Source organism: Phragmites australis, chromosome 5, assembly GCF_958298935.1.
Source record: "Phragmites australis chromosome 5, lpPhrAust1.1, whole genome shotgun sequence".
Taxonomy (NCBI): Eukaryota; Viridiplantae; Streptophyta; class Magnoliopsida; order Poales; family Poaceae; genus Phragmites; species Phragmites australis.
This window is the reverse complement of record NC_084925.1, coordinates 18827214-18840500: the sequence shown is the minus strand read 5'-3', so window position 1 is coordinate 18840500 and position 13287 is coordinate 18827214.

The following is a 13287-nucleotide window of genomic DNA, read 5'->3' as shown; positions in this document are numbered from 1 at the left end:
ATTGTGCCGCTGGTTCCTAAACTTGTAAGGTTGTCTTACCCGAGGTTTTGCTTACTGACCGGAGCTCAGTTACCGAGCTCTGACGGTAATAAAAAATTCGCGGTTACTGTAATAACCAGATGAAAATTTAAAAAAATTCGGACAAAATTTATTTGAAAAAGCTTGAAATTTGGGGGAAAAATCGTGATTTTACCCTCTCGGTAATCAGTCGAATTGGACCGGTTACCGAGCGGTTTTTGCGATTTATCGAGCGGTTTTCTTGAATTTTCCGCATTGTCGGTAACCGCTCAGTTTTATCGGTAACCACTCAGTTTTCTCGATTGATCGATCTATTTTCTTGATTTTTTAGTGACGTTCAACAAAAACCCAAAAATTATCTTAATATTGTAAAATTAATAACTAATTCATCTGAGCTTCAAATCAAATGAAATAATTTTTTTTTGTTCCCTGTAGCATGATCTACATGATAAAAGTATTTATACTCATAAAAAGTTCAAAAATTTCTGTGAGAAAATATATTTATTAAACCAAGTTAAATGCATAGTTTACTCTTTGCTAATCCAAAAATTATGAAACTAATTTTGTTAGTCTTCTTACATGATCATATGTCTTTTAAAAATACATGAACTCATGAATTAGTTATTGTAACATGCAGGATTATATAAATATGTTGCAAACGCTTCAACTTTTTTTCATTTTTCAAACTTCCTTCTTATAGAATATGATGCAAACGACATTATTTTTTAAACAATTTTTCATAGAAGGTCATAGAATTGTGTCTAGTTTTTGAAACCTTGGTCTCACCCACACCCCTGTACTTGCAAATTGCTTTGACAACCGCTTCATCTTGTCTCCATTTGCACAGTTGGCCCAAAACACCATTTGACTAACGGAGAGAAAATAGAAAGTATAAAGAAGAGAGCTTCACCTTGTATCTTGTGTCCTTGTGTCATTGATTGGATATGTGCTTGATTGATTGAGAGAGAGCTTCACCTTGTATCTTGTGTCTTTGTGTTATTTATTGGATATGTGCTTGATTGATTGAGAGAGGAGGGAAAGATGTCCAACCGCTGGCACCATGGATATCCAACAAAAATAAAAGAAAGGAGATTAACGGAAAAGGAGATTAATGGCGACAGGAGGTGGGCGACAAGCAACCGGTGACGGACGTCAACTCCCTCGAGGAAGGCAGTGGTAGGAGGGTGGGGGTCGCTTGTTCCTCGTGAACCTATTGGATTTCCTACTAGGAATAGGGGTTTGTAGTTGAATGTAGTAGAAATTTAGGGTCTACGATGGTGGATTTTGCATTTAGGGTTGATTAATGGCGAAATTAGGGTATGCATGGTAACCAGCAATTAGTTTTGAGTTTTGGTTACCGGTGCACTACTTTTTCAGTTTTGGTACTACAGGTTGTGTTTAAAGTCTGATTTGGTGAAACTTGTACATGTTCAGGTAGTAATTTGTGTATGTATTTGAACTTAGGATCTAATAGTGAGGAATTCTCATCATTTGGCAATTTGCACTTCTGTTAAAGGTCACGTGGGAACAGAGAGAGCACAAAGCACAAATTCCAGGGTGTGCATCCACATGTTACACTGACGTGGAGTCCATGAGCTCGGTTTGATGCCAGAGGTGCTCTCTCTGTTAGTCAAACGGTGTTTGGGGCCAACAGTGCAAACGTAGACAAGATGAGGCCATGAGGGGGCTGCCAAATCAATTTGCATGTAAGGGGTGTGGGTGAGAAAACTTGAGCTCAGCCCACCCCAATGGTGCAATTTTACAACTTGAGCTCAGCCCACCCCACACCCCACCCCACCCAACTTGTACTGCATCAGCACCCGGTGCTAGTCATGCCGAAATTAATACTCCCGTTATCCATAAATATCAGACGCATAGACGATGGTGGATTAATTTCTTATCAAACTAGTAAATGCACATGTGTTAAATACATAAAATTAATTTAAGTTATTATATAATAATTCGAAAAAGTATGAAAGACAAATAATAGAAGATTGAATGTATTATATGAAAGAAAAATATTAGACGTCTAGATATGAAAGATAAATAATTAGAGATTAAATGTATTTTTAGAAGAAGAAACAGAGTTCAACTTTGCATAACAATTATTTGATCAACTCGAATGGATGGTGTAGATTGTTTGAATCAGCCACAAATGGTGAATTATATAGGAATATAGATGACATTCTAATTCTACAATCACTTAATATATCACATCGTAGAGAGTGAAAACTGTGCAAAATAGACATTTTGAAACAAAGATTACTGTTGAGGGAAATGTCACAGCCCACAGATATTACCAAGGAGTCGCCATCTGGTGCTGCTCCGAAGCCCTAAGGTTTTGGGCTCCCCATAGAGACTACAACCCCTGGAGGCCGTAAGGGCTCATCAGGCCGCTCCTTCTCCAGGTAGGGGAGACAGCTAGCCTCCAGAAGAAATATCAGTAAAGAAATAATACCCCCTACAGTCATCTGACACAAAGTGACTGACAGTTAATGCCAGTGCAAGTGGAGGCTATCCTAACACCCGGGATAGTGCGACGTCGTGTCGCAATTAACAACTGGCTCGGCATCACACTGGCCGAGGGAGTCACAGACTACCTCCTTAAGCCCAACCATAGACTTCACCTCCAACAAACACCGAGCGGCTCTGGATGGCGCTGCCTTTGGATCCTAACCGCGGCTGAGGGCCGAGGGGGTCATGGACTTCCTCCTCCCGTCCAGCCATTAGCTTTACCTCCAGCAAATCGTTGCAGGGTTCTGCATGGCACTGCCTCTGGAGCCTCACCACAGCTAAGGGCCAAGGAGTTCGTGGACCACCTCCTCTAGCCCAACCATGAGCTTCACCTTTGGCAAACACTGTGGGGCTTCGGATGGCGTTGGCTTAGGAGTCTAACCATAGCTAAGGGCCGAGGGGGTCACGCACCACCTCATCCAGCCCAGCCATCAGCTTCACCTCCAGCAAACTGCCGCAGGGATCCAGATGGTGCTACCTCTGAAGCCTCACCATGGCTAAGGGCTCCGTGGCTAAGGGCTGAGGGGGTCACAGTCCACCTGCCATGGCCCAGCCATTGGCTTCACCTCTGGCAAACCGTCATGGGGCTCTGGATGGCGCTACCTCTAGAGCCTCACCACAACTAAGGGTTGTGGGGGTCGCGGGCCACTTCCCCCGGCCCATCCATTAGCTCCACCTCAAGCAAATGCCGTGTGGCTCTGGATGGCACTGCGTCCAGAACCTAATTGCGGCTAAAGGATGAGGGGGTCATGGACTGTCTCCTCTGGTCCAGCCATCAACTTCACCTTTAGCAAATGCTACAGGGCTCCGGGTGGGACTGCCTTCAGAGCCTGACCGCGGCTAAGGGCCCAGGGGTTCACATACCACCTCCCTTGGCCCAGCCATCAGTTTCACCTTCGGCAAAACCGACGTGGGGTTCCAGGTGGCCTTGCCTTCGGAACCCTTGTCATGAGCTCCGAGTGGATTGCCTTGAGTCTCGAAGAATTGCCATGCACTTCGATCCAAGAGAAAACACTAAGAGGTTCCAAGTATTTAGTTATATTATCTAAAACTTGCACATCCAAAGGACACTTATAAAGAGGAACGTCGACATACAAGAAACAAATCCTGAGAGAGCAAACCAAAGGGAGAAAGAGTACAAGGTGACAAAAGAAAACTCTGGAGCCCTAACAGCGGCCACACATGAAGCAGTGTATGCGCTTTATCTGAGGCCTACCACTGTGGAGGTTGATACAGTAGCGAGCCCTCAAGCTATCGGAAGATGAGGATGATGACGATGAGACCTCCTCCACAGCTATCTTTCCCTCCTCCTTGGCCTCTTTTTCCATCCAGGCCGCCCTTTCTTTGCTTTCATTTTCTCCTCCTCATCGATCTCCTTCATCAGGAGATCCCAGTTGACCTCCCCTTCATCGCTAGAGATACTGTCACACCTGGTTTTAGAAAGGGACAAAACCAGATGTAAGCCACATGTATGCTAGGATCAAGTTTTATACATGCAGCGACTTCATCAGTGTATCACACGCAGTGTCATTATTACAACATTTAACTTGAATAAATAAAGAAAGACCACAAAGTCTTAAACAAAAGCACACAACTAAACACCGCGAAGCTCCAACTTCCATAGGCAATTGACCAGAGGAAAATGCCAGCCTAGCAGTCTTCATCTTCATCAACGAAGAAGTCTGGATCTCCTTCAATGTCTGAGAAGCGCTTGAAGGACATTTGGATAAAAATAGCAAGTATGAGTACAACTTGTACTCCGCAATATGGGAAGATAAAATGCCATGCAAGCTTAAACAAAGGAACAAGCTGTAACAGTTAATTTTTTTCATAAAAGCCAACTATACTAACGAAGTATTATAAAAGCATCCTACTTGTCTAGGTGAATCATCAGTAGACCTCCAACTCCTAGAAACATTTACATATGTTTCCCAACCACTCCTTGTAGAATCTAAGTTTGCACTGCAAAAACCTACTCGAGGGATGGCTGTGACGGTGGGGAGGGATTATCATTGTCTTGTCCATCAGAAGCATTGCCATTAGCGTTGGTGCGGTTCCTTAGGTTCACCATTTGAGATAGGGGCAGGTAGATGCGGAAACAAGGGATTTATGAAGAAAAACAGAGGTAGGCTCCGAAACTAACTAATATATTATATTATAAGGATGCATTCGTGAAGAAGATCTTCACAAAATATCACTCACTCAAACAAAGACCCTAATCATTACATATCACACCACCAGATCAACTTACTCACTAACACACGATTCTAACGACTCATAACAACTATAGGACAACCTCCTAAACGAACTCCTAACTCTGTCGAAACCTCAGGGTACTGGAGCTGGACGATGACGAGCCTGAAGATGGTGCGGGGAACGCGGAGTCTCTTCCTCAGAATTAGAGTCAGATGAAGAAGATTCCCAGCAGTCTGGGTGGTGATGCTTCTTGTTGCGTAGCTCACTCTACGCTTGAGCTAGCTTGCCTCTGACGTATTGCAGCTCCTCGGTGGTTCAATCCAACTCTTGACTCAGCTCCAAAGCCAGGGCGGTTTGCTCTCCAGGCCTGGTAGTACCTTCTGCGATGATGGGTGTAGTGGTGATGTCGGTGAAGCCACTGATGCGCTGAGGGTAATGGCTAAATTGAGTGAAGATCAAGTTGTCGCTGTGGCGGTGGCAGAGGACTAGTAGGGCTTGGCGTGCGGTGTCACGAATTCCATCCTCGAAGGTAGCTCTTGATGAGATGGCGTAATGGATGCTCGTCACCTCGTAGGCTCCACGCTCTGGTAGCGAACCGAAGATCACTCTTGCGTATTCTGGTGCCTTCTCGAATCTCAGATTATGAAGTATCTCCCAAAGCTTGGCGGGGAACCATCCGGTGTGGCGTCCATCGGAGTGGTAGACACGGCTCCATCTCTGAACTCGGGGTGGCTGCTGTCTTGCAAAGGCCATGGCACGAGTCGGGGTCAACGGTCGAGCAGGAAGGCGGCCGTTAGTACTCTTGCGTGCAGTCTTACGGGTCCGGGCCATCTACAACATTTTAAAAATAGGGAGAGTCAGCAGCAAGGTTTAAATAGAATTAGCAAGGAAAATACATAAAAGATAGAGTAGAGTTTTCAAAAATAGTTTTTTTTTTTATCAAAATAGTCCTTAGAAACTCGTCCATTCTAGCTAGGCTTGCGGCCTACGGTCAACACGGCTCTGATACCACCTCTATCACACATAGTTTCAGAAAGGGACAAAACCAGATGTAAACCACATGTATGCCAGGATCAAGTTTCATACATGTAGCAACTTCATCAGTGTATCACACGCAGTGTCATTATTATAACGTTTAACTTGAATAAATAAAGAAAGACCACAAGGTCTTAAACAAAAGCACACAACTAGACACCACAAAACTCCACCTTCCACAGGCAATTGACCAGGGGAAACGCCAACCTAGTAGTCTTCATCTTCATCAACGAAGAAGTCTGGATCTCCTTCAATGTCTGAGCAACGCTTGGAGAACATTTCGATAAAAGCATCAAGTATGAGTACAACTTGTACTCCGCAAGTGTGGGAAGATAAAATGCCATGCAAGCTTAAACAAAGGAACAAGCTGTAACAGTTAAAATTTCGCATAAAAGCCAACTATACTAACGAAGTATTATAAAAGCATCCTACTTGTCTAGGTGAATCATCAGTAGACCTCCAACTCCTAAAAACATCTCCACATGTTTCCCAACCACCTGAATCTCACATCATGCTCCCAAAATGACCAAACCAACCCAAACCCATCCAACTAATCATGTGAGAATCTAAGTCTCTCATATCCGTGAGCATGGCTGATATATCAGATTTTACACTCTGCAGAGGTTGTCCAGCTTTCCCCACAAGTCGTGATCTTCCTTGTTGCCGTGTCCACAAAACACTTAACACACGTCAATGGTGTGTCACTCGGAAAGTCACTACAAAGCCGTTACAAAGTTTCATCCAGTATGTGCATACCCGCTAGGTTTCACCGCTGTCAAAGTGGCATTCACACCACCCAGAAGCGCCCTTTTGCACCTTGTAGCTCCAGAAAATTTTCACCCTTCCCTTCCACTACACATCCCATACCACTAACCAAATGGTTCTGGCATTTGCCGTCCCCACACAACCACCCTTCCGTTTGGCACGCACAAAACTGGAATCCACTAATTAATAGGCTAGGCCTGTCCCATACCAGGTCTCGTGGTTTGTATGATATTTCTTGGGTTGTTGCTCTACGAACCAGTCCTTACTTAGGTTACTTGAGAAAACACTAATCCAACAACATAACTTCATCATCAATGACACTATTTTGCTCAAGGCCTAAGGTTCCATGTTGCTATACCATTATTAATATTCCCAACTCATAGTTGCATTAATTCATTAGTCATGTTTAACCATTAACCCTTCCATCCCCTTGTGCAAAGCGAAGCATGACTACCCATCATATCCAATGCTAACAACTAGGCGACAAGAAATTATATGGAACAGGATATTATAAGTACATAGGATTTAGAATTAACAGCATGCATATTTGAAGTAAAGAACGCATTTTAAATAAAATTGGGATCAAAATGTTCAAGGACACTTGCCTCTCCCAACTTGCTGCTCAGACTCTTCAAATACTTGGTCCTGGAGATTCTCGAACTGCTCCTCGTCTGCTCTCAAAACACATCGAAAAAACACACAACAGAACTAACTAAGAACAGTACACCAAACAATAACTAACATCTATGAAAAAGGTACTAAAAGATAGTACACATCGCTACGAACACGTGAGCGCGAAAACCATCTAAATCGGAGCTAAAACAATTCCAGAGAGGAAGGCAAGGGAGGCTTAATTGGCCGGTTCCAGAGAGGAAGGCGAGCGGCTGCGGAGGAAGAAGGGGACAAGGGGAGTCCATTTTAGTGCATACCTCGAGCGGCGGTGCTCTGAAAGGCAGTTGGCGGCGGGGTAGACGGCGGCGGCCTTAGGTGAGTGACGGGGAGGGAGCTCCGGTGGCCAAATCATGCCAGCGAAGGCACAAGCAGGCACGGAAGGCAGTGGAGGTGCTCAAGCGCGGCTCAGCTACAGCAAAAGGGCGATGGAATTTGCCGGAGCGAAGCTCGGTCGAGTGGCTATGGTGACGGCGGAGGAGCTTGAGTTTGCGCCGAATTTAGATGGGAAACAAATGGGTGCTCGGGTGTTTATATAAGCGGGGCACTTAGTTGCGGATAAGCTCGAGTTGGTTGGGATTCGTACTCGAGGAGGGCGGCACACGGCGCACGACGCTCGAACTCGAGTCCGGTTTGGCTGCGGGAGGAAGAAGGAGACCGGGTGCTAGAGTGCGGGCGGAGGCGGAAATTGGCCAGGCGCCAGCAGCGGATGTAGCAGCGCTGCTGGGCCATGGCCTTCGGTCGGCCCAGGCGGGAAGGCGGGATGGAGATGGGCTGGAGCTCGGCCTGGGAAGGAGGAAGGGGCAGATTGGCTCAGCCGAAGAGGGAGAAGGGAAAAGAAAAAGAAGAAAAGGCTCCAGGCTCCCCACAGAGACTACAACCCCCGGAGACCGTAAGGGCTCATTAGCCTACTCCTTCTCCAGGCAGGGGAAGTAGCTAGCCTCCGGAGGAAATATCAGCAAAGAAAGTACACCCCCTGCAGTCCTCTGACATGAAGTGACCGACAGTTAATGCCAGTGCAAGTGGAGGCTATCTTGACACCCGGGTCAGTGCAGCGTCGTGCAGTAATTAACGACCAGCTCGGCATCACACCCTTACGGTTGCTTGAACCACTATATTTGCCATAATAGATAATATCTTCTAGATAGGGGTAAATATATTTTTACCAGGACTCGGGCTATGTAAGATCGACTGGTCCTGGGTCCCTATAGTATGGCGGTAACTTGCACCATCGTCTTTGTAGGGGCATGTTTGTACTTTACACCCTGAATGGCACTATAAATACAGACCCCTAGCCACCAGACCAGGAGGAGGAAATCTTTTGCCGATCAATACACAAGGTGTTCCTTCCTCTCCACTTCTTCTCCCAGCTTGAGCCATTCATGTGAGTGTGCTCTCGCTGTACTTGTTCATGGAAGAGATTTTCCTCCACCAACAATTGCCGAGAGAAGGGAAAATACTGTGAAATAGATAAGAGTGTTGATGATGTGATAATAATTATAACACAATGCAATAAATTATTACATTAGTAGAACAATTCAGAAGTTTTATATAACCTAAAAGGGGCATAAACTGCATGTTGGTCTCAGTTTACACTCTGATATTGCTTTTAGGCTTGGGCATTTGTTTTTTCGGTTTTGTCAGTTCGGTTTTTTGGTGTATGAATTATTCAGTTTTAGAGAATGCAAACCAAAGTTCCTAAATTTTTTTAGAAAACCGCCATTTCAGTTTTGGTTTTCACCAAAAATCATGTCAGACCTTCACTTGGCAGATAGAGCTGATCATCTATTCATTTGAACTGAAGGAGTCGAGGAATGAAGGAAGGCTAGGTAGCATCCAGCACTGCATTAGGCGCCTGGGTGGCTGGAGCTTCTGAGCCTGGAGCCCTGGAGCAACAGTCAGAACTTAGAAGGCAGCATCAAAATCGCAATTTTGACTCAAGTATCTAAATTTACATGTTTGGTCCACAGTGGAGTTGTTGACGACTGAAATTGGCATATTGTGAAGAATTTCGGTTCTAGAAACTTACTGGTTGACCAATGAATAGTACCTGTGACCAGTGCACAATAACTCCGACCGGATGAAAAGTACCTCCAATCAATGCGTAGTAACTCCGACTAGATGAATAGTAACTTTGACCATATGAACAGTAACTACAACCAAATGAACAGAACTCTGAGCAGATGAATAGTGCCTATGCCCAGGAACAGTTCCTACGACTAGTGAACTATGGAGGTCAAATTGTAATAAAGAATACTCTGGTAGATATATAGGAGTTCACGTGGTTAACTAGGAAAGATATGTTAATTATGGGAAGTTTTGAGATTGAAAGGAAAGTTGAATCATATCTGTAAGTCCTGTTTAGTTTGAATTAGGAGTTCTGATCTTGTACGGCTAAGACCTGCCACCCTTTAAATGGGAGGGCCATGGCCGATTGAGAATAATAAACCAATTGATCAAATCAATCTACTTTACCTTTCATGTTTTGCCTAGTTTCTGTAATCCCGTTCTCTTTTACAATCTATATTGCTACCTATTCTTGATCCCAACGATTAAGGATAAGCCACCGATCATCTGCACTCCGACGGAGTCCCTCCCGAGCGTGGGTGACGATGAAGGTCCGACGACGCAGTGCCATAACGGGGTGTCCTGGGTGCTACTTGCCGGATATATTGCACACGAGGTGCTCAGTGTTTGGCATGATATCTTTTCGCGTCAACATACTTTTTGGCGACTCCGCTAGGGAAGAAACTTTCGGCTGCATTTTAGCTGAATTTTAAAACCTTAGCCATGACGAATGGATCCAAAGTTGACTCCGACAAGGTCGTTGTGCCTGCCTTCGAGGAGTTAGATGAGGAGGCACAACAAGAATATGAAAGGCGCAAGATGGAGTTTGATAGGGAGTTCGCTTCGCGCTATCAAAAGATGAGGTAGGGCATCATCTGAAAGGGAGGAGATTTCATGCTTGTCTATACCAAGCCCGAGGTAACTCCCACCATGAGTAATGAACATCTTTCTTAAGAGAAAGTTGCTTTGATAATTGATCAGCAAGTAGGTGCTGTTATGAGTAACAACTTTGATGCATTAGTTAAGGGTTTTAATCAATCACTCAATAGTCATTTAGAGTCTACGGTTTTTGAGATGCGAAATATTAAGGATACAATAAAACGGCCTCGATCACATGATGCTAGTGCTTCAACTTCTAATAATGATGGTAGAATTCAGCAAGGTTTCTTTGATTCATTGGTAAAATTTATACCACCTATGCCTACACAACAAAGTATGCCAATGGAACAAATTTATAGATGAACTAATGTTGCAGGTTCGGCCAATGCTGTGACACCACCGCCTACATCACTAGATGCCACTAAACCGGAGGTCACACCATTTATTTTTCCATTATCAAACACTACATCTAGTATAATTAACTCGGTTCCACATGTAGCTAATAGTAACAGCACAGTTAATGAAATTTCAGCAAACATGCCGGTAGCTCTATATAATACTGTTGCATATTGTACACCACCTATACCTCCACAAGGCTCCGGTATCCCTTATGGTCCATTGCCGAAAGCTTGTTCAAAGTGCCTCCACAAAGTACTCCATATACGCAGTCCGTTGTGTTGCATTCTCATGATACACCACCACATTCTTTTGGGCAGCTGCAACAAACTAATGTGATTCCTACTCGGCCCCCGGCCGAGCAACCTACGGGGCACTAGAGAGCAAATGTTGTGGGGTAGAACCTAAGGTATAATTACGTGCCTATCAAAAATCATACCCTGATTTTTATGATAATATTCAGTATCCTAGAGGGTATAGAGTCCATAGTATCCTAGAGGGTATAGAGCAAATGTTGTGGGGTAGAACCTAAGGTATAATTACACTAGAACATATTACTCAATTCATCTTGCAGTATGGTGAAGCTAGTGCTGGTGATATGTTAAAATTGAGATTGTTTCCTTTATCATTGTCTGGCCTTGCATTTACCTGGTTTACTTTTTGGCACCTAATTCTATTTATACGTGGCCCCAATTAGAGTAGAAATTTCATGAGTATTTTTATACTGGGGACACTGAGCTTAGATTATCACATTTAACATCGGTTAAACAAAAACATAATGAGTCCGTCGCTGAATACATTCGAAGGTTTAGAGATACAAGAAACCGATGTTTTAATTTGACAAATTCTGATAGAGATTTGGCTGACTTAGCTTATTCTGGTGTACTTTCTCATTTAAAGGAAAAGCTAGAAAATTGTGATTTCTTAGATGTTAGCCAAGTGTTACAAAAAACTCTAGCTCAACAAAGTTGGGCAAAAGAATCTAGAAATTTTTATAGATCAAATGATAGAGTAAGAGAGGACCGTCCTAATGTGCACATGCTTGAGTATGAAAGAGGCGTTACTTGAAAAGCCTCCCGAAGACAAAGGATTGGTCAAGACTGCGGAGAACACTTCAGCTGTCGGGGGGCATGTCAATACTAAGCCAAAGATGGTCAAGCCAAAGAATTCGGAGGTTGGCAAGTGGAAAATCAATGAAGTGAAGAAACATGACAAGGTTAAGAAATTCAAGCCCACTTTCAAGCAACTCTTGTCCAAATATGAGAAAGACAATGCCATCCAAACACATAAAAATCAGCCAAGTGGAGCTAAGCGATCGAGGTCACCTTCAAGGCAAGGAGTGCGCCATCATCATCAATCATGGGAGGATAATGCTACTAACGTCTACCCACTACTTGGTATGGTGCCATAGTCATGGATGCCTCCTTCAATGCCTTTTCTTCCTTGCCCAACTTGGGGTTGTAAAGTTATGTGGGTGCCACCCCCTCCTATGCAATTTAATCCTTTTTATTCGATGTGGACAGCACCATAGAGGCTGGTATTTGATAGAATATCATGTCCAGTCCATAACCAATTAAGACGTACAAATCGATCTAACGATGTTCAATATGCTAGAGATGTGAAGAACGTGTACTAGGCCTAGGAGGGTAGTGTTCCTACTCAAATATCATATCCTAATGTTGATAAAGATTGTGCTACTACTGCTGATATTATTAAGATTGGTTCGATGAAAGTAGTGTCTAAAGAACTTGGCAAAGGACCAATTTTTTTGGTGATAAAGCAGTCAAGTCTAAACACGTATCTACTGCTATCCAAGTTGTTCCAATGGCTAATAATCATGAAGAAAGTAGCAGCAAACTTCTTTCTATGTATCTACAACTTAGGTGGTGTCCCCCAGGCTTATCTCACACAAAGAAACGAAGATTGCAGCAGCTATGCAAGCAAGAATTGATGGAGCAACAAGCTGAAAAGTTACAGGATGCTACTTTCAATGAGATTAAGCCAATGCAACCCGTAAAGCAAATATAGAGACCAAAGCTAGATGTTATAATAGCTCCTACAATAGCCCTTTCAACAACAACAATGCCGTCACCTATGCAAGATAACAAGGAAGATGAAGAATTACTTGATTATGGAGAGTCGCTGGTGCATGCTAATGATACTTCACCAACCGAAGGTATGGGTATTAATATGATTTTTATGTTACCTTCGGAGTTTTGGTTAAATGGTGTAGTGAATCAATAAGCAAAGATGTAAGGCCGATGTATTAGTTACCATCGTGCTAAGATATTCATAGCTAATGTCTTGATCATACCCTAAGAAACGTAGAAGTAGAGAAGATATATTTGTTGGCACGCAAGCTTTAAAATAAACAGGGGGTATGTGTTGACGATCGAAATTGGCATATTGTAAAGAATTTTGGTTCTAAAAACTTCCTAATTGACCAGTGAATAGTACCTCCGACCAGTGTGTAGTAACTCCGACTAAATGAATAGTACCTACGACCAGTGTGCAGTAACTCCGACCAGATGAATAGTACCTACGACAGATGAACAGTACTGGCCAGATGAACAGTCCCTGCGACCATACGAACAGTAACTGTGACCAAATGAATAGTACTTGCAACGGGGAACAGTTCCTATGACTAGTGAACTGTGAAGACCGAACTATAATAAAGAATACTCTGGTAATATAGGAGTTCACGTAGTTAACTAGGAAAGTTATGTTAGTTATGGAAAGTTTAGAGAT